We start from the raw sequence: 19,427 nt of genomic DNA, 5'->3' as shown, positions 1-19,427 counted from the left end.
ATTAAAATGAGCGTAAAGTAATAAATAAAAGAGTTAACTAATAACTAAAATGTTTATAAATCTAATTAATTTAAATTTTGGGAGTATTTAGGGTAAATATAATCCATAAATAGTATAAATAAAGTCTAGGGATTATAGTGATATTTTTCTTAAAGTATAGCATGTAGTTATTTTGATTTTTGGGTTTAAAGTGTTATTATGGATGAACTCTAGGGACCAAGATTATAATTTTCGTTTAACAAACCCCAATAATCAAGAAGAACCGGACGTACTTCATTTTATCTCCCGTCAGTTACGTCCCACCGACTACGCTTAATTAAGTTGATTTCGTTCTTCTTCGGGGACGGTTCTAGCGACGAGTGGGTGTTGGGGAGCTCAAGAGAGAAGCAGCAGAGAAGAGTGAGGCTTTGCGGCTTGTCCGACATGGCTAAACTCCTGTGTTGAGTCGAGTTTTCTGGTGGCTGGTTAGACTCCGGGAGAAGCTTCGTGATTTTCTGGTGACGTACCTACAAAACCAATCAACACTGTGGTCATATTGGCCGTTTGGTGTGTCGTCTAGGGAGGCGGAGAAAGAAAGAGATAGAGAGAGAAGGTTAGTTTTTGTGGTTTCCGGCGAGCGATTGTGACTCCAACGGGGTCGTTCTAATTTCCCGGCGGCTGTCTGTCTTTATCTTCTCCTTCCTGGCAGTTTTTGAGTTTCGACCATGGATGGCAGAGCGAACATCGTTGACCACCATGGTTGTGATTTCTATGTCGTCCATCCATGAGGATCTCGTCTGTTATATATAAAGGGAGATAAATATTAAAGGAGTCCTTAATTGAAAGGGATGATATGCGAGTGGATATGGGATGTGATTGTACCGAGCAAGGAAGGAGGTACCCATACTTTCTATCCTCTTTACTAATGTAATATATTACCTGTACGGCTATTTCTGAATAGGCGATTATACATATAATAATAAATATAATTAAATTGCATATGTCATGCCAAAGTCAGTAGCTGGGATGATAATCTGTAGTCTTCAAGATGCATGCATAGTCTTATTCTATATATAGATTATCTTTAAATAAATATTTAGTGCTAAAACACTAAACACGTATTGAATCATTTCAAATCCATGGTGGGGTTATGTATAAAATAAAACATTATTGCTATATAACTGAGTTTATATACATAGAATATATATGATATGTATATATGAATCTGGGAAATTATTTATAAGCAAAATTGGCAAGTAGGAGGTTTTAAATAAAAAAAAAACCATTTTTTATTATAACTATTTTCTGTACTTAGAGATAGTTAATTATATAGGGACAAGGAAGTTATAGTTATTGATGTTGGCTGATAGTGTGAAGTATAAACGAGATACTCTAACTTATTATACTTAGACCAAGGATTTATATAAATTAATTGGTCTTATAGGAAGATTTGATGCTTCATGACTTCTGGGACCGAGATCTAGAGACGACGATACTACGAGGATTAAGCGTTGATTTCTCGATCGACATCAAGGTGAGTCAACTTTGTGGTTTTAAAAGTACATTGTTAGGAGTACCTAATATCTTAGATGGATTGGGATGAACCTAGTTATCTAGGATGCATGTGCCCCTTTTGATGATTGATTGTTATGCCATTATTGTTGAAACGTTTTATGTGTAATGATATCTAGGGTGTTGCATGCTAGACTCTTCCTTGTTTGGTGTGAGATGTGAGTTAGGGTCATGCTAGATTGAGTGAAGTGTATGAACATTATGTGATGTGAGCATGTTAATTCTTGTTTGAAAATATTTGTTTAAAATGGTTTAGGACAAGCATGCTATTGTTGTATCAACTTCATTGATGTGTTGTGTATGGAAGTAGTGTGTGATGTAAAATGTAATAACTTCATGAAATTACATGTTTGCATGAAAATAACCCTTACAGAGGTAATATGTTAATAAAAGAATCTTCATAATAATTAGATGATTACTTGAAAGGGTAAAAGTGTAAATCCTTATTTAGTTAATCACTATTAAATTAAAAAGGGGAATACACTAGCGGGGCGAAGGGTAGAAACCTAGACATAGGTATATACCCAATCCGGATATTATGATGGCCTAGTGGGTTGAAAGATACTTATAGGATAAAGAGCTTAAGCCAACTTTGACGCCGACTAGTTTTCTAGACAACCACTCGGGACATGGTCTTAGTACACCTTGGTATACCGGGACTGGAGTGATGTTGGTCAAGCGGTGGGACCAGCGCAAACATCATGTGGGATTTGGGAGGTGTATCTGTTGGTATTGGCACCGCTCGTACCAATCCTGAACGACAACGCATGTATACGTATGTGCACAGTCGGAGTAGCGAACACAACGCACCGGGAGCAATGATTACGGGTGATAGTCGCGCCTCACTTAGTGCATTGGGTCGTGTCGGTCACGTTAGTAGCGAACGGGGTCTTGCTTTGGGGGTTTTTGCGGTGAATAAATAGACCCTAAATAAGAGGTAATACTTTAATAATTATAGCGATGAGTAATTATTAATGTAAAGCGGAGTAACACAATATTACATAATAATATTCAAGCGGTGAATCGATAAGATTAAATTGGTTACACCGGCGTTGAGGAGAGTAACTAATAAAACAAGCTCTAACTAAAATAAATTGAGCTAAACTTGTGTTGGTTATGTGGTGTGATGTTGTATGTCTTGCTAGTGAGTCTTTGACTATGTGTGGATGTTTTGTGTGAATCTATCTGTGATATGTGTGTTCTCTTAACACTGTACTATCTTGACTCACTTAGCTAATGCTAATACTTGTTCTTTGCTTGTTGGTTTATTTGTGTGTTGGAACAGGTAGCTTGACATGATTCCTTGGTGAGGATGGGAGCTTTTGGGTAATCTTAGTTAGTATCTTTAGTTATGATATCATTTGAGCATGTTGGGTTTCATCATTATGTTTTTGTGAACTTTAAATCTTGATGGGTTTGTTTTGACATGAAAGTAACTTTGGTGATGCTTTTGAAATAAAATAAGTCTTCCGCAACGTATTCTGTTAAATAAATGTTTAAAAAAAAATTGGGTGAAAATTCATGATGTTACATTAGGGGAGGGAAAAATAGCAAAGGATGAGTGATTAGGCTGAGGGGTGGTAGGAAACTAAGCGGATATATATTTGGTAGTGTGAGACGGTTATGGGTTGTCATGTTTTAAAGTAGGAATTGAGTAAGGGATGATGGGGTCAGTGGAGGTGTAAGATCGATATAATAGATTGGTGGATTGGTAAGCTTTGATTATGTTGACGATATATAAAATATAAAGAGGGTTTGATAAGATCAAGGAAGTTGTATTGGTTGGTTTGGTATTTGGAAAGGTTTGAGAAAGGGAATATTTTTTGGAAGGTGACATGATGAGATAAGATGTGTAACACCCACAGATTCGGGCAAGTCAATTAAGGTATATTAAGCGTTAAAAATAACTTTTTAATAGAAGATTATTTAGGATAAATAATTTTAACTAAAGTTATACTGTATGTGACAAGGATTCTGTACGTATAAAGAACGTTGAAATCTGACATCGTATGAAGAAGTTATGCTTCTTCTAAGTTTCACGATTAACCGGCACGGCTTTACGTATCGTAAAAAGTGAATTTTTGATAAATTGATTTTTAGCCTAAGTAATCTAAACGAAATTCGTAGTAGTCATAAAACCAAGAGCGTGCATATAGAGAAGGTCCAAATATGACTTCGTAAGAGGAAGTTATGATTTTTCGAAGTTTCAGCGCATCAATGCGGGCATGTAAATTGAAATTCTAATCGGTTGATTGTTAGTCGAAACAACCTAAACGAGAATTGAAGATCTCTTAAATATAAACTCGCCGATATAAAGATAGTCGAGAACAGAGTTCGTATAAATAAGTTATGAATTTCGCATAAACTTTAACAATCTGAAGCGGTCTAAATATGATTTTTTTAGAGCAAGAAATAGACGTTGAGACCTTAATGAAAGTTGTAGAGCCCGTAGAGAGAATTTCGTGGATATAAAGAATGTCGAAAATGGAGCTCTTATGTGAAAGTTATGGCCATCCAAAGATCTACGAGAAAACACTGCACTGATGACGTGGCAACAACAGAGTGCGCCACGTGGCAAGTTGGCCGCCCACTCCTCCAAGAGTCAAGGTGACGTGGCACCATATGGTTGTGAAACGTGGCTCCACAAGAATTGACCACATGGCCTGTTTCTAGAAGGAGCGATGTGGAAGGACCCGAGCTCGACACTTGTCAGAAGCTCAAAGGAACCAAGAAGGCGATGAGGCACGGCGCACCTATAGCCATGTGCGGCGCGCGGTGCCTCCACTATATATAGAGCCTTCGATTTTCATTTATTTTACACCAATTTCCTTCCAATCTCTGTCTAACCTCTCTAGCTTTCGAGTTAGGTTTTCTTTCCAAAATTTTAGAATATTTTAGTAGAAACTCTAGAGCTCTAGGAGCCCAACGAAAAGAAGTATTCAGGTCAAGTTATGTCTGCACGTTTTCTCGGTTTTCGATAAAACCAATGTAAGTTAAGCTACACTTTTTTTGCTTTCGGTGTAACTTATATTTATAGTCATAAGTCGTTATTATGAACCTATAAATAAGATTTATCAATGATTCGAAGTCATTATACTGATTGATCTACTTGCGGGGATGATGTCTAGGCTAGATTTAGTGAGGTGTTTCAAGTAAGATTTTCAAACAGTATACTCTATATACCAAACATACCCTACATCCGATATGATCATACCTGGTTATTCCTTACTTGATAGATCTTGATGTAGACATTGGGATTAGTGAGGAATCTAGACTACCATTAATCATCAGGAAATAATTAGACTAAGACTTAGTAATGATTATACTAGGTCACGTCAAAGGAAAAGATAAAGTATCAATGCAAAGTTTTGCCCAAGTTCCGAGGCATCCACTTTTATCAAGTGAGTGCATAGTTACTTTCATCTTACACATAAATACAAAGTATTTAGATAATTGAATGTTATATGTGCTTATGTGCAAAGATATTATGTGTTAGATGAAATATTATAAAGATAGATCTTATATGATATATACCGTATATGTATTTTATAAATATAATACATTGGGTAACGAAGGGTAGTGAAAGATTCAATAGTACGATAAGATGTCATAGTATGATGAAAGATGTAGGAAAAGATAGGATGCCACGACTTTAGGAATGGTACTAGTGTACCGACGATGTAGTCACTTAGTAGAGTATAGGTGATAACCACAATACTAATTGATGGTAGTCCTGTGGAAAACAGGCAGCGATGGACTTCATTCCTATTAGATAAACACTAGCAACGATGGACTCCATGCCTATCTATATAAACACAGGAAGCGATGGACTTCGTGCCTATTAGATAAACACAGTCAGCGATGGACTTTGTGCCTATTTGACAGTCCGGTGGAGCACAGGCAGCGATGGACTTCGTTCCTATTCCTTAGCACATGCCATTAGGAATGAAAATAGAAAGGAACCTACTAACATATATTGCGAAGAAATACTTGTACCAGTCTTGTCACCAACAATGACAAAGATGACCCTTAGGATAGATCCTTAGGGAATAATAAATAATAAAATAGGGATGGGTAATTGGGTTAATTATTTGATAATTAAACATATTAACTATATTATGGTGGGTTGAAAACCCTATGTACTCACCAGGTTTTCCAACCTGACCCACTCAACTACTTTGTATCACATATAGCAGTACAAAGATACACGTATGATGAGAGATTCAAGGAGGTGTAGACTGTTAGTCTAAGATATTGTAAGGCCTGTTTATGCTTATGTTTTGTATCAGTGATGACATCCCACACTTTTGAAAAATTAATGAAAAACTTTGCTTCGGAAATACTTTTTATGGGACAAATTCCGCATTTATAAATAAACTCTGTTTTAAATAAGCATAAATAAAAAAGTTTTAAAATGGCCGTAAAAATGGGGATGGCACAAGATGGGTGTAGTTGTAGAGAGGGGTAGACAAATATAACCCCAATAATTGTTGGTGTAGCCGAGAAAAACACACGCAGTTATATGCCGTACACGTTTGCAAATGTCGATGGCAAAAAAATAGATAACAAAGGCACCCAAACGTTTAGATGTGTGTAAAAGGGATTTCGATGATATAAATTTTATTTTATGGTTTTATTAACGATAGTACGAGATGATAGTATATTTAGAAGGTAGGTGGAGGTGTGAAGGGGATAATTTCAAAAGTATGGGAGAAGAGAAGTGTATATTAGATTCGTTTGTTCATGTTGTTTATAGTGCGGATGATACATTCATCATCGTCGCTTTGGGAGGACGTATAAGGGCACGAGAAACAAAAATTTTATATCGAATGTATTGCAAAACTGATGAAATAGAACATTATTAAATTCTTGGTTGTTGTCACAGTGAAACATTTTGATTTTTCTTTCAAATTGAGTTTGATTATTTGTTTGGAAGCGAAGGAAAGTGGGAAAAACTTCCGACTATATTTTAAGTGGAAAAGTCTAAGGGGGTGTTTGGCTTATCTTTTGAGATGCCAAAAGTCCTTTTTTGAAAAGTTGCAAAAAGTCAGGTTTTCTGACTTTTCCAAAAAGTCAGTGTTCCTTATATCCAAAATCCAAAAGTAGCTTTTAAAATGCTTTTACCAAACATCTTTTACCTTTTATCTTTTCCTAAAATGACTTTTGGCCTCTCAAAAGATAAGCCAAACACCCCCTAAATAAAGTGTGAGAAAATATAAAGCAACACAAGATGGTTTTTGTGTCCAAGTTTATTAATAGGGTAAATTACATGAATGGTCCCTGTGGTTTAGGGTAATCTGTGCGTTTGGTCCTTAAGACTTTTTTTTTTAACTCGGAAGGTCCCTCAAACGTATTTTTGTTACGCGTTTAGTCCCTACCGAACACAAAATGACTATTTTACCCTTAATATTTTATTTTTTTATTTTGATTATTTATTTATCATTTTTAATTAAAAAAAACAAAAGACCCTTCCCCCACCAATCCCCGTTTTATCCCCATCCACCATCTCATTTAGGTTCTCACATTCCCAAAACTCATCACTTCTCCGATGAACGTTGGTACTTTCTGGCGAGCGACCCACCCCACTAACGACCATGTAAGGCTTCTTCCTCTCTTCATCTCTTTTCTCTTCTCCGTTCGATTTAGAGAAAGGGGTGGTAACTGGAGATTGTGGTGGCTACAAGATGCAAACATGAAGAAGGAATAAAAGAAAAGGGTAGATTGATCGACACCTACAACAGCACATCAACACTGGAGCACAACAACCTTTGAAAAAAATCGTGAATTGGATTCCCCTAATTATTCAAACATTATTCAGAAATCGATGTGATCCAGAAACCTTTGTCCGTTTCAGAAACCCCGTTTTGATTTCTTCGCAGAAGATCAACATAGGATGACTGGATTTTGATTTCGATTTCTTCACCTGATGTTTCTGAAGTTTAATTTGAGGTTCATCGGAAGTAAATCTTCACCTGATTTCTTCACCAAATGTTTCTAGATTTCTAATCACGAATTCATTTAGGCATAAACATCTGGATTTGATTTTCGGTAGGGGATTCACATGTAGGTTTAGAATCTGGGTTTGTTTGTTTTTAAGTTTCTTAAGGTTTTGAATATAAGGTTTGATTTCAGATGTGTTTTTGATGTTTTATTTCACATGTGGTTTTCATTTCAGCTATGAGGTTTGAGGTTTCATTTCAGATTTTTCATATATGCATTTTGGTTTTAGCTTTAAGGTTTAATTTCAGCTTTGAATATGATTTGGAGGCGGTGACTGGTGGTGGTTGACGGCGGTGAACGGTGGTGATTCATGGTGGTTGTTAAACAGTTATGATTTTGGTATGGTGGCTGGATCTTTGAACACATAACGTGTGGGTAGGATGTTGGGTTTAATTAGTGGTGGTGATTATTTTCTTTTAATTTAAAAACAATAAATAAATAAAATAAAATCAAAAATATATATTTTAAGGGCAAATTGGTCTTTTCATGTCTGATAGGGACTACAGACGCAACAAAACAACGTTTGAGGGACCTTCCGAGTTAAAAAAAGTCTTAGGGACCAAACGCACAGATTACCCTAAACCACAGGGACCATTCGTGTAATTTACCCTTATTAATAATGAGAGATTTCTAAATATTGTTGTGTATTATGTTAAGTACATAATATGTTATCGAATTTAAATAAAGAAAGGTAAACGAAAATAATTTCCAAAGAACAAGCATACACACAATGTCATTATTGTTTTAAGAGTAAATTACCAAAATTTTCCATGTGTTTCGATCAAATTTACACATTTCGTCTCTATCTTTTTTACTCCGACCATTCTTATGGTGTTTTTTGGACTTTCATCCCTCCTAGACATGAAAAGACTATATTACTCTTATTTTTAGATTTAGTTTATTTTTAATTTATTGATTAAAATTGTTTAATAAAATATGTTGGCCCCACCACCACACACCCCAACCTATCAGCGGTAACCCTCAAAGTTTTCTCCCCCCATCGAAACCACCATGTTCTCCATCGAACATCACCGTCAACACAACTACGATCGACCACCACCACCACCATCTACCACTAACTTTGTCATTGAATAAACAATCATGCCTAAAAAATCAAACATAGAATTTAGAGTAAATTATTGAAATCGTCCCTGTGGTTTGGTCAAAATTGCTAGTTTGGTCCCTAATATTTTTTTTGCACTCGGACCATCCCTCTAGTTTGTTTCTGTTTCGGTTATGGTCCCTGAGAAACATGAAAATACAATCTTACCCTTACTATATATTTTCCTAACATTTTAAATAACTAGTAAATATTTATTTATAATAAAAAAACTCATTGGGTCCCACCACCTATTCCTAAATCTGACCCCTGCTCATCTTCTTCCTTTTCCTTACATACTTCCCAAATGCCACCCGCCACAACCACACAAATGCCACTAAGCATAACCGAGTCGACGTCGGGAGTGTCGGAGGAACCACCGAACTTCCGCTAGAACCACTAGAACCCTTCCTTCGCTCTTTCTTTTTTCTCAGTAATCTCTATATCGCTTATCCCTGAGAAGTTACGGATCTGGATCAGATGTAGGGGGGGTTGGTAGTGTCAGATAGTGAAATTAGAGATTTTTGGTGGCTTTAGAGTTGCAGGTTTCCGGTGAATATAGAGTTGCAGGTCTCCGGTGGCTTTAAGGTTTCAGGTTTCCGGTGGTGGTGTTCAGATGCCAGATTATGGTGGTGGCAGCTCCGACGGGGACTTTAGGTATAGAGCGATGGTTTTAGGGTTGACTCTAGAGAGAGAGAGAGAGAGAGAGAGAGAGAGAGAGAGAGAGATCACCGGAGTTCTACGCTCGCCGGAGTTCTATGGTGGTGCTTGGGATTTCAGTAAAGGCATGGTGATGGAAAAGTGAAAGATTTTTGGTTTCTAAACACGTGAGATGAAAGAAGAAAAAGGGGTAAGGGTGGGACCAAAATTCATTAAAATCATATTAATTGATTTTTTAATTAATAATTAATAGAAAAACTGAAAAAAGAATATAGCATGGGCAATATAGTCTTTTTATCTATGTTAGGGACCACAAACGCAACAAATTCATAACATAAGGACCGTCCGAGTGCAAAAAAAAACGTTAGGGACTAAAATCGTAATGAAAAAAACGTGCCTATAAAAAATCAAAACCCACAAATCAAACCGAAAATGCCTAGAAATTAAACCTTTGAGGCTCAAACCTATAAATTATGCCTAGAAAAAAACAATACTCTTCGAACCTCAACCCTTCAATGCCCAGAAAAATATTGCCCATACATCAAATCTAGCTTTAGCTAGAAAAAAAAAACATGCCCAAAAATCCAATATGTGTTTTTTTTGCTTCGATTCACGTTTTAAAGAAGGCGAAGTAGATAGGTGAAACGATTTCTGAAACACACCGATTTATAGATGTGGTGGGTCTATTCATGTTAAACATTTGGGAAGAACACACAACATAGAAGGATACAATAATGGTGGTGGATCTGATTCACGCCAAGCAAGTGGTGGTGATGGTCGTGATAGTCGACGTGTCATCGGTTTTAATGGAAGGTAGTGATGGGATCTACGGTAGAATACATTTGACGTTGAAGAGATAAAGAGGTGAGGGTGGGATGAGGCATGATTTTTTATTACAATAAAAATAATTAATTATAATAAAAAATTTATATATATATATATATATATATATATATATATATATATATATATATATATATATATATATATATATATATGAGTCTGCTGAGGACAATATAGTATTTTTAAGTCTGGCAGAAATGAAACTCACAGCGAAAAAATAACATCAGGATGGTCTGATTAAAAAATGATAGGGACGAAATGCACAATTTTGATCAAACCACATGAACGATTTCAATAATTACTCTTGTTTTTACTTATAATAACAAAAAGTTGAAATACCAGGATGACTGAGACGGTTGTGCGGTGTGATTGGTGAAACGATATGAAGAGAAACAATATGATACTTGACCTATTTTGGCTAAAGTGATTAGACAATGCTCGTCGGAACTATTGCATTTTGTGATAGTTTTCTCTGTGGTGAGTTCCTTCATGCAAAAACCAAACGTGTCGTATCAAGACGTAATTATTGCGAGTAAATTTTCGAATTGAAATAAGGTTTTGATGAGATTAGGAACTTGATAAATGTGGTTTGGGTGAAAAGGGATAGTTTATAAATAAGGTGGTTGTTTTTCTATGACCAATGATTGGCACAAGGGTGCCATTTTATACTAAACTATAGTTATATTATCATAAACGATAAAAATCTAGAAAGTTTTCGCAGGTCATTGGTTAAGTGAGAAGTGCAATTCATACCATGTACCACAAATTGATAACAGTTGAATTTGTATGGTATGAAAAACGATCGAAAGATATAGAAAAGAAGTAATGGCAATCTTGAGTGTTTAGAAGAGGATTTGAGGAGATTATGAAGAACTAGGTGAATGCGCAACGTGCGCGGGCTAAAATAATATTGTTACAAATTAAAAATTATATGTAGTTTAAAATGGTAATGTTATTGACATTAACCTTGACATAATAATTTTTACATTAAGTTTATATATAAAATTTGAACTATTTTAAACAATATTACTCAATGACCTCTACCTACTATTTGTGCATAAATAAAATTAAATATGATTCTCGATTTAGTGTTATTTTTAACAATTCGTATGATCGATTAATTTAAATTTGTACTTATGTGATTATCTTTTAATTTAAATTATTGATATAGATATAAATAATCTTATATTAGTTTTAATTCTTATTGTTAATTAAATTAACAATTACTTTTGAAATATTTTGTTATTATAAAAAATTGTTTTTATTATTTTAGGTAATTTGAAATTTCGATTTATTTAACATATTTAAGCATTTTAACTATTAAAAAACTTTCATTGATTTTTAAGTTTATTTAAGATTTTGGTTTAGATTTTATATCTACCACCATATTTACATTAACACATTAAATAAACTATATTTATAATTTAATAAGTTAAATAAGGTTGGAAGTTGTAAATATTTGAGTTTCAAATAAATATAGTAAAAGTAAATATGACTCATATAACAGGTATATCCTACATATAATGAATTTAATATATAACAAATAACTAATATTATGAAAGTATTATAAGTTTTACTAACATAAAAACTCTAAAACATATATTATAAAATATATATTCAAGAAACATATTAAATACTCATAAAATCCCACAAAAAGAATTCATAGAAATCAATCATAAAGCTAAAAATATATTTGGTACATTGAGAAAAATAATAAAATTCAAAAAAAAAAAAAAAAAAAAAAAAAAACTATTTCTTCAACTATTCATATTTGAAATATAAACCACTTCAAACATATGAATGTTTTTGTAGGAGAATCTCACTTATGTCGAATACTCGCGCGTTGCGTAGAATACAACAATATATTTGAAATCTTTACAAATCTATGTTTTTTAAATATATCAATGACGTTGTTGTTAGCTTTTATATAATAAATTTATAATTAGTTGGTATAAAGATTGTTTGTTTTGAATTATATGAAAATGTAGACATCTTTTAAAATTCTAATATCTCAATTGTCTCAATGACCTCTACATGCGGATGACTGATGAATAAAATTGAATATAATATATGGTTTAACGATATTTATAATTGTTGTTATGATTAATTAATTTTAAAAAGTTTATTTGTTTAGAATTTAAATTTCTATCGTTGTAATATTTAAAGCATCTAACATTGTTTTTGTTTTTATAGGTAACAGTATAATTTTTATATATAATGTTATTTTTAACTATTGTTGTTGTAAGTTATTTAAAATAAAGTATTTGGAAACTCTTGATTATTTATTTTGGTTTCATAAATTTAACTTTTTTAAAATTTATTTGATGAATATTATTAGTTTCGTTAATTGTAATTATTTAAAATAACAAACATTATTTTTGTTTTTAAAGATAACATTATAATTTTTTATATAATATTATTTTTAAATATTTTGATTGTAAGTTATTTTAAGCTACTTGTTTGAAAATTCATAATGATTAAAAAAAATAGTTTCATAGTTTTTTTATTAATTTAGGATTAATTTAGGTTTAACACTGTAATTTATAACTTTGAACTATTAATAAAATAGTCTCTCGATTTTTTTACTGAAATTTTGATTCAAGTTAACCGTTTAACATTACATTGAAATTAATAATTTAACTATTTTGCATAAAATCATAAATTATATAAAATTGGTAAATTTAAAATGACAATTCATTACATACAACAATATATCTAAACTAATAAGTTGATTATAATATGTAAAAAAGTTAAAGTCATAATTTTATAAATAGATGTAAAATATGATATTTTAATATTGTAGTTTGTTAATTTATGATTAGAATTTAGTTTTTTCATTAATTTAACATTATTAACTAATTTATAATAATTATTAGAAAAGAAATTGAAAAGTTATGGAGGTTTCAAATGCATGTGGTGCATGTGGGGGTTTGAAATGCATGAGGTGATAGGGAAAATGTCTCATTTATAAGTCTAGTATGATGATATGATATATAAATGAGGGGAAAACAAAAGTTTTTAGTAAATGATATTTACGTTAAGTAATTATAAGATATAAGTTAAAAACTCTTTAGTGGTTGTTTTTAATTAGTTGAAAGTTGAAAGGTTGTGGATGTTTCAAATGAATATGGTGTAAGTGTTTGACATATCTTGAAACATATTCACTTGAATGACCTCTTTTATATGATTTATAAAGATAAAGATATTGAATATATTGATATATGAAACATTGTTTTTAAGTTTAGAAGGTACAAACTCTAATAAATATTCTCATTTGATCTCATCTAGGATTTTAGATTCTTAAAATTCAAAATCATTTGATAGATTTGAGTGTAGTTTGAGTTTTGGTAATGTAATCCTAAAGTTTATCTATTCAATGAACAATCTCGACTGAGATTGCCTAATTTCATTCGAAAGAGTATTTTTAAAGTTTTAAACCCTGGCTATTGTGGTTTCCAAATATTAAGTTTGTTTTATGAAATTAATGCTAGTTTCAACCTCATTTATAATGATCTAAAATCCTTTCTAACTAGCGAATCTATCATAGATAGATTTTTTCACACATTGATTAAATTGAGGTTATCAATTTGCTCAAGAATTTCAATAGAGTTTTAAGTTGATATATGACATGATTTTGAATTTAAATTGTTTAAACTTCATGAAGTGTCATAAATCTAACTTGTAATGTCCATTAGATTCATGTTTGGTGGTGAATCAATAGGGAATTGAAAGTTATGACTCATTTTGAAGTTCGAATGACATTTATTATTCATAAACATGTTTTTAGATATCTAAACCATTAAATCATCACACTGGAATCATATATCATTTTTCAATTAATGCGATTTAACTGTTTTAAAGAGGTATTAATATGTTACTATACATTTAAGACCATTAGATGTCATTTGTAAGGGTTTGGAAGTGACTGGAACGAGTTTGGACAACCTTAGACCAAAATCTGCTTGAAGTGGATGTGTTGTAGGTTGACTTGGTCGAGCCAACGAGCTAACCTAACTCGGTTAAGTGTCATTCTACTAGTGACCAAAATTTCAACTTTGTCCAAATTGACTCAACTTGCCTCCATAGCTTCTTTATTGGTTCTTATACATTATATTGTGGTTAAATTAAGATAATTAGGGTTGGAAGTCATATTTGAGAGGATTTTAAAGTATTTAGTCATGGATAAATGTAATAATTATTAACCATATGTTACTATTAAGTGTTTATTCAATCCTAGAAGTGAGGTGAAATTCTTAGAAGTTCTAAAGTAAGTTACTCTAATAAATAACATGCCTTTAAACTTAATTTTTTGAGTTATGATTTCTTATAATTGCATATATGTATGCATTATTTGTATCAAGTACTATATGTAATGTGTTTATGCATGAAAACAATTTTTCAAAGAGTTTTAAAGAGTCTTATAAAGTAAGAGCATATTTAAATGTTTTAAAGATTTTGAGCTTAAATATTACATACATGTAGGATGGGTTATATCTTAAGTGAAGTATCAGGCATTAAAGAGTTTTGGATATTAATTCGCATACAAGTGAGCGATGCTTGTATTGTGATTGACAATTTAGAAAGGCCATGATTGAGGGTACAGGACTTACAAATCCATTCAATGGTCTCATGTTTTCAAAATAAGAGTAAGGATAAGAGGGTTGGGCCTCTAAACAAGTTTAGTGATAGATGCTACTATATTTGGTATCTTACATTGATATGGGTTGGACGAGATGTCTCAAAGGCAGTGATTAAGTTTTACTAAATTTTATGATGAAATTAAGTAACTTTAAAGATGAAAGATTTTAGCCTGTATGAGAGTATTTCAATTTGGCCCAAAACGGTGTATGTCTATGCATAAATATGGAAAAGTTCCACCTACAAGGCATAGTAACCGTCATTTGATCTAAGAGAAGTGGTATAACGTTCTTGATATAGATGACAATAAAAGCGTGATGGAAAGTGATTTTGTTTATGTTTATGTTTTCATTGGGAGAAACCATGGTGGTTGGCAGCATGAATGCATGGAGGAAAAAATGAGTTGACTATGAGAGGGAGGCGATAGAAATTACAGCTCTAATACCACAAAGTTTGTTGTATCTGCTTGGCTTTCTTATCGACTTCACAAGAATATAAATAAAATATATTCCTAATAATTAAAGGAACCATCTACATCATGTAAAATACATAAAATAAAACACAAATGCAATAATATAATAACTATCGCCATCATGAGTACCTAGTTTCTAGGTTTTCCGTGCTCTAACGTGACACTAATATTAAATTAATCATATCTATACAATTAAAGATACAATACATAGATGTAGACCGACATGTCTCGAGACATCTCGCCCAACCCATATCAGTGTAAGAAACCAAATAGTCAATTGAGGATAGACAAATATGAAGGCCATGATTGAGAATGCCTTGAAGATAGAGAATGATGCATTTTTGAATATGGGGTTCCCTAGACTCATGCTTATAGAGGAAAACTTTGTGGACCACATAGGCAATTTCAAGGAAAGTAAAATTAAGGTATTGTAGGGCTACAACAAGACAATGATAGAGGGTCGAATATGAGAAGAGTGAAGGTTTTGTATTGATCAGATACACTTCAAGTATAAAGAACAAAAGTAAACTAATCTATAAAAAAAAAGAAAAAAAAGTAAATAACACAGGGAGTTCTCCAAATTGTTCTTTCACCAAGAAAGGGTTTTGTCTTCACCAAGAAGACGGGTTGTCACAAAGACAATTACGACACCAAGTCGTGTTAACATTAGGGTTTCACCCTAATTTTCAATATATATATATATATATATATATATATATATATATATATATATATTAATTTATACAAGTATATCCCTTAATTGAAGGGATTATATCTTATCTATACTAAGAACCGATCCTTATCACAAGGATATCGGATCTGATATCTATTCTATATATGTATCTATATCATTACCTAATCTACAAAATATTACATATAACAACTATACTAAGCGTTGACGCTGATAGTCTTGATACGCTGGCGTTGACGGTATAGACGCTGACGCTGATAGACAGCGTGTAGGAGTGTTTGACTCATCAGATCATAAGGTGTGACCTTACAATCTCCCTCTATATGATGATGTCAAAACTAACCCTCAATGAATTCTTTAGCTCAAGCTCCCCCTGAGTGTAAGATTGAAATTTTGAGTTCTTCAGCTTTTAACGAGTGCTCCCCCTGAGAAAATGAATTACTCCAATTATGATTGTCAATCAGTGAGGACAATATGTATGAGTCGTAGTAGACATCAGACTATTAATGTCAGCTTGACTCCCCCTTAGACTAATAACATCTAGTAGTTTCTTCAGTTTTAGCTTGGTTCTCCCTTTTTTTTTACATCAACAGTAAAATAGAACTGGAGGAGGAAACCAGAGTATGAGAGTTGCAGTTTGCAATCTAGTAAGATTGTAATGTCTCCTGATAGTATGGGCTGAAACTACCATTCATGGACATAGTATTGTGAGATCTCATCAGCGTGTGGTTTCATATGTTGACTCAATAATCACTTTTATTAGAAGAACATGGCAAGAGTGGTATGTTGTGTGTAATACATTCCGGTATGAAATGTACCCATCGGCAATGAATGTCAAAGTTTTATCGGTGTATGGCTAATACATTGAATCATTAACTTCTTAAATAGAAGAATTGTTGGGAAAGAGTGGGTAGGTGCGTGTAATACATCACGGACAATGATATACCCATCGGCACAAATTTTTCGAATCCTCATCAACGTTTGGTATCATATGTAACACTGTGATTTTTCACCTAATTTTTTTCTAAAAATTCAAACACCCTTTAACAGAATACGTTGCGGAAGACTTATTATGATTATTTCAAAAACATCACCAATGTTACTTTCATGTCAAAACAAACCCATCAAGATTTAAAGTTCACAAAAAACATAATGATGAAAACCCAACATGTCGAAATGGTATCAATACTAAGTCATAAACTGGAATTTAACTACCCAAATTCCCTATCCTCACTAAGCCGTCAAACTATGCTACATGTACCAATGTAAGACAACAACAAGCAAAGAAACAAGTGTCAACAAATGCTAAGTGAGTCAACCATAAGTACAATGTTAGTAAAACACACATAACATATCATCACATGCATCACATGCATCAGATAAATCATACACATCACACACATCATTTACATCACATGTTCATCATTAGAGTATCATCAGGGTCTACCATTATTATTTATCTTTTAATATTAGATAATTAATAATTATTCTTAGCCCAGGGTCCATCACTAACCCACAAGGAAGATTCCCTACACATGGGTCCATCACTAACCCGTAAGGTAGACACCTCGCACGTAAGTCCATCACTTACGTGAAGGCAAAATCTGTTCACTACTAAGTGACCGGCCCAACCCTACCCCACTGGGTCCATCACAAACCCTGGGTCCATCACTAAACCAAGAGGTAAAAACCTCATTCACTACTAACGTGACTGGCTCGACCCAATGCACTAAGTGAGGCGCGACTCTCACTCGTAACATTGCTCCCGGTTTGCTGAGTTAGCTACTCCGATGTTGCACATACAAGTATGCACGTTGTCGTTGAGAGTAGTACTTGTCATTGTTCCCATCACTAGAACTTCCCACTCAAACGTGATATTTGATCCAACGCCATCACTACGTCAATATCACTCCAGTCCTTGAACACCTTAGTGTCCAGAAACCATGTCCCGAGTGGTGGTATATAAAAACCACTCGGCGTCACTAGTGGCTTAAGCTCTTTCCCTTTAGGTATCTTCCAACCTCTAAGGCCCTCACAAGTATCTGGATATGGTACACACCTAAGCCTAGGTTGCTACCCTTTACGCCCCACTACGTGTATTCCCCTTTTTAATTAATATATTATTAATTCATCACATAAGGATTACACTAAAAACCTCCCTAAGTAATCATGCTCAATTTCTATTAATATTAAATGGCCTATTACTTCCCTACTTCACAACATGTAAACATGCAACAAGACATCAAGTAAAAGCATTTTACATATTTATATAATCATGCACATCATAATTTCACCATAAAGGCATATTATATCACTAGCATGCATTTCCCTAACCAACATAGACAAATATTACCAACAAATTGTTGCATGCATATATTCACACACAATCAACACAAAACCCTCTTTCTATCATGGACCTATCACACCCTCACATCAAAATAGCAACCAAAAAGTATAGCATGAAGGTAACATCATTCAAATAAAAATAACATTCACAATTGGGCAATATGCAACCTAAACAACCTAGGTTCATTCCAATCCCTCTAATATGTGAAATCTTTAACAAGTACTTTAAATAACCACAAAGATTGACTCACCTTTGTCAAACAAGCACCCTTTCCACACTTCAAATCTTGTAGGACCTGAGGTATTCAACTTTACCCTAGTTAAACACAAATATAAGTATTACTAGAAGTTTACATGAACAAATTAGGGCAATTTACTACCCAAACATGCAAATTGGTTACTAGGTCAAATTCTCAAATTTTAACCTGAAACGGCAGTCTGTTCAAGGCCACTTTAGCACCAATTAAAGTTGTAAAAATTTCAACTTTATTCCATATTCCGGTAGTTCATACTATTAGCTTTAAAAGTACTATTCAAATAGGTCCAACCGATTTTTCTACAATTTTCTATGAATTTAAAAGACAGCATGTTTGTACAGCTAATTTATGACCTGTCCGTGAAAAATATGATTTTCACCTTGGTTGGGGACAATACCAAGTCTTGGGAAAAATCATGGACAAACTAGTCTCCAAACTAAAACTTTGAGAGTTTACAGATCATCAATCCGAGTTATGATGATTTTTCTATATTTTTTTCAAAACAGGACAGATTTGTAATTTTTCATAATTTCCCAGCATTGCATTTTAAGGGTTAATTGAAGACTTAACCCATTAAGCCATAACCAAAATCAACTATAAAGATGGGAATTGAGTTCTTAACAGTAGAAACATGTCAAGATGTTAAAACAACAATTTCAACCTCAAACCATGACTCAAAGTACATTGTTTTTATGGGAAAACAAGGTATGTTGCTAAAAGAGAAAACATTACCAGGGTTTGAGTTTCATCCACCATTAAGCTATTAAGCCTCATAAAAAGACATTTAGGAACTGTTTTGAAGACCTTTTGGATGATTCAAAACAAGGTCTTATAAGAAGGAAATTATTCACACGAATCTTTGAGAATTGG

The 19,427-nt window shown here is 33.2% G+C and overlaps 1 long non-coding RNA gene across 1 annotated transcript; it reads left to right on the top strand.

Annotated features, from left to right (window-relative positions):
- Positions 1-252: 252 nt before the first annotated feature.
- On the top strand, positions 253-2,960 carry LOC145133954 (uncharacterized). Its single transcript, XR_013718842.1, has 3 exons — positions 253-876; positions 1,424-1,513; positions 2,837-2,960. It is a non-coding gene; the product is annotated as an uncharacterized LOC145133954 (long non-coding RNA).
- Positions 2,961-19,427: the final 16,467 nt, after the last annotated feature.

The sequence above is a fragment of the Lactuca virosa genome, chromosome 8 (genome assembly GCF_052849685.1).
Source record: "Lactuca virosa cultivar CGN04683 chromosome 8, Lactuca_virosa_CGN04683_v6, whole genome shotgun sequence".
Lineage (NCBI taxonomy): Eukaryota > Viridiplantae > Streptophyta > Magnoliopsida > Asterales > Asteraceae > Lactuca > Lactuca virosa.
The sequence above is the reverse complement of the archived record's forward strand: the minus strand, read 5'-3'. Positions and strand labels throughout refer to the sequence as shown.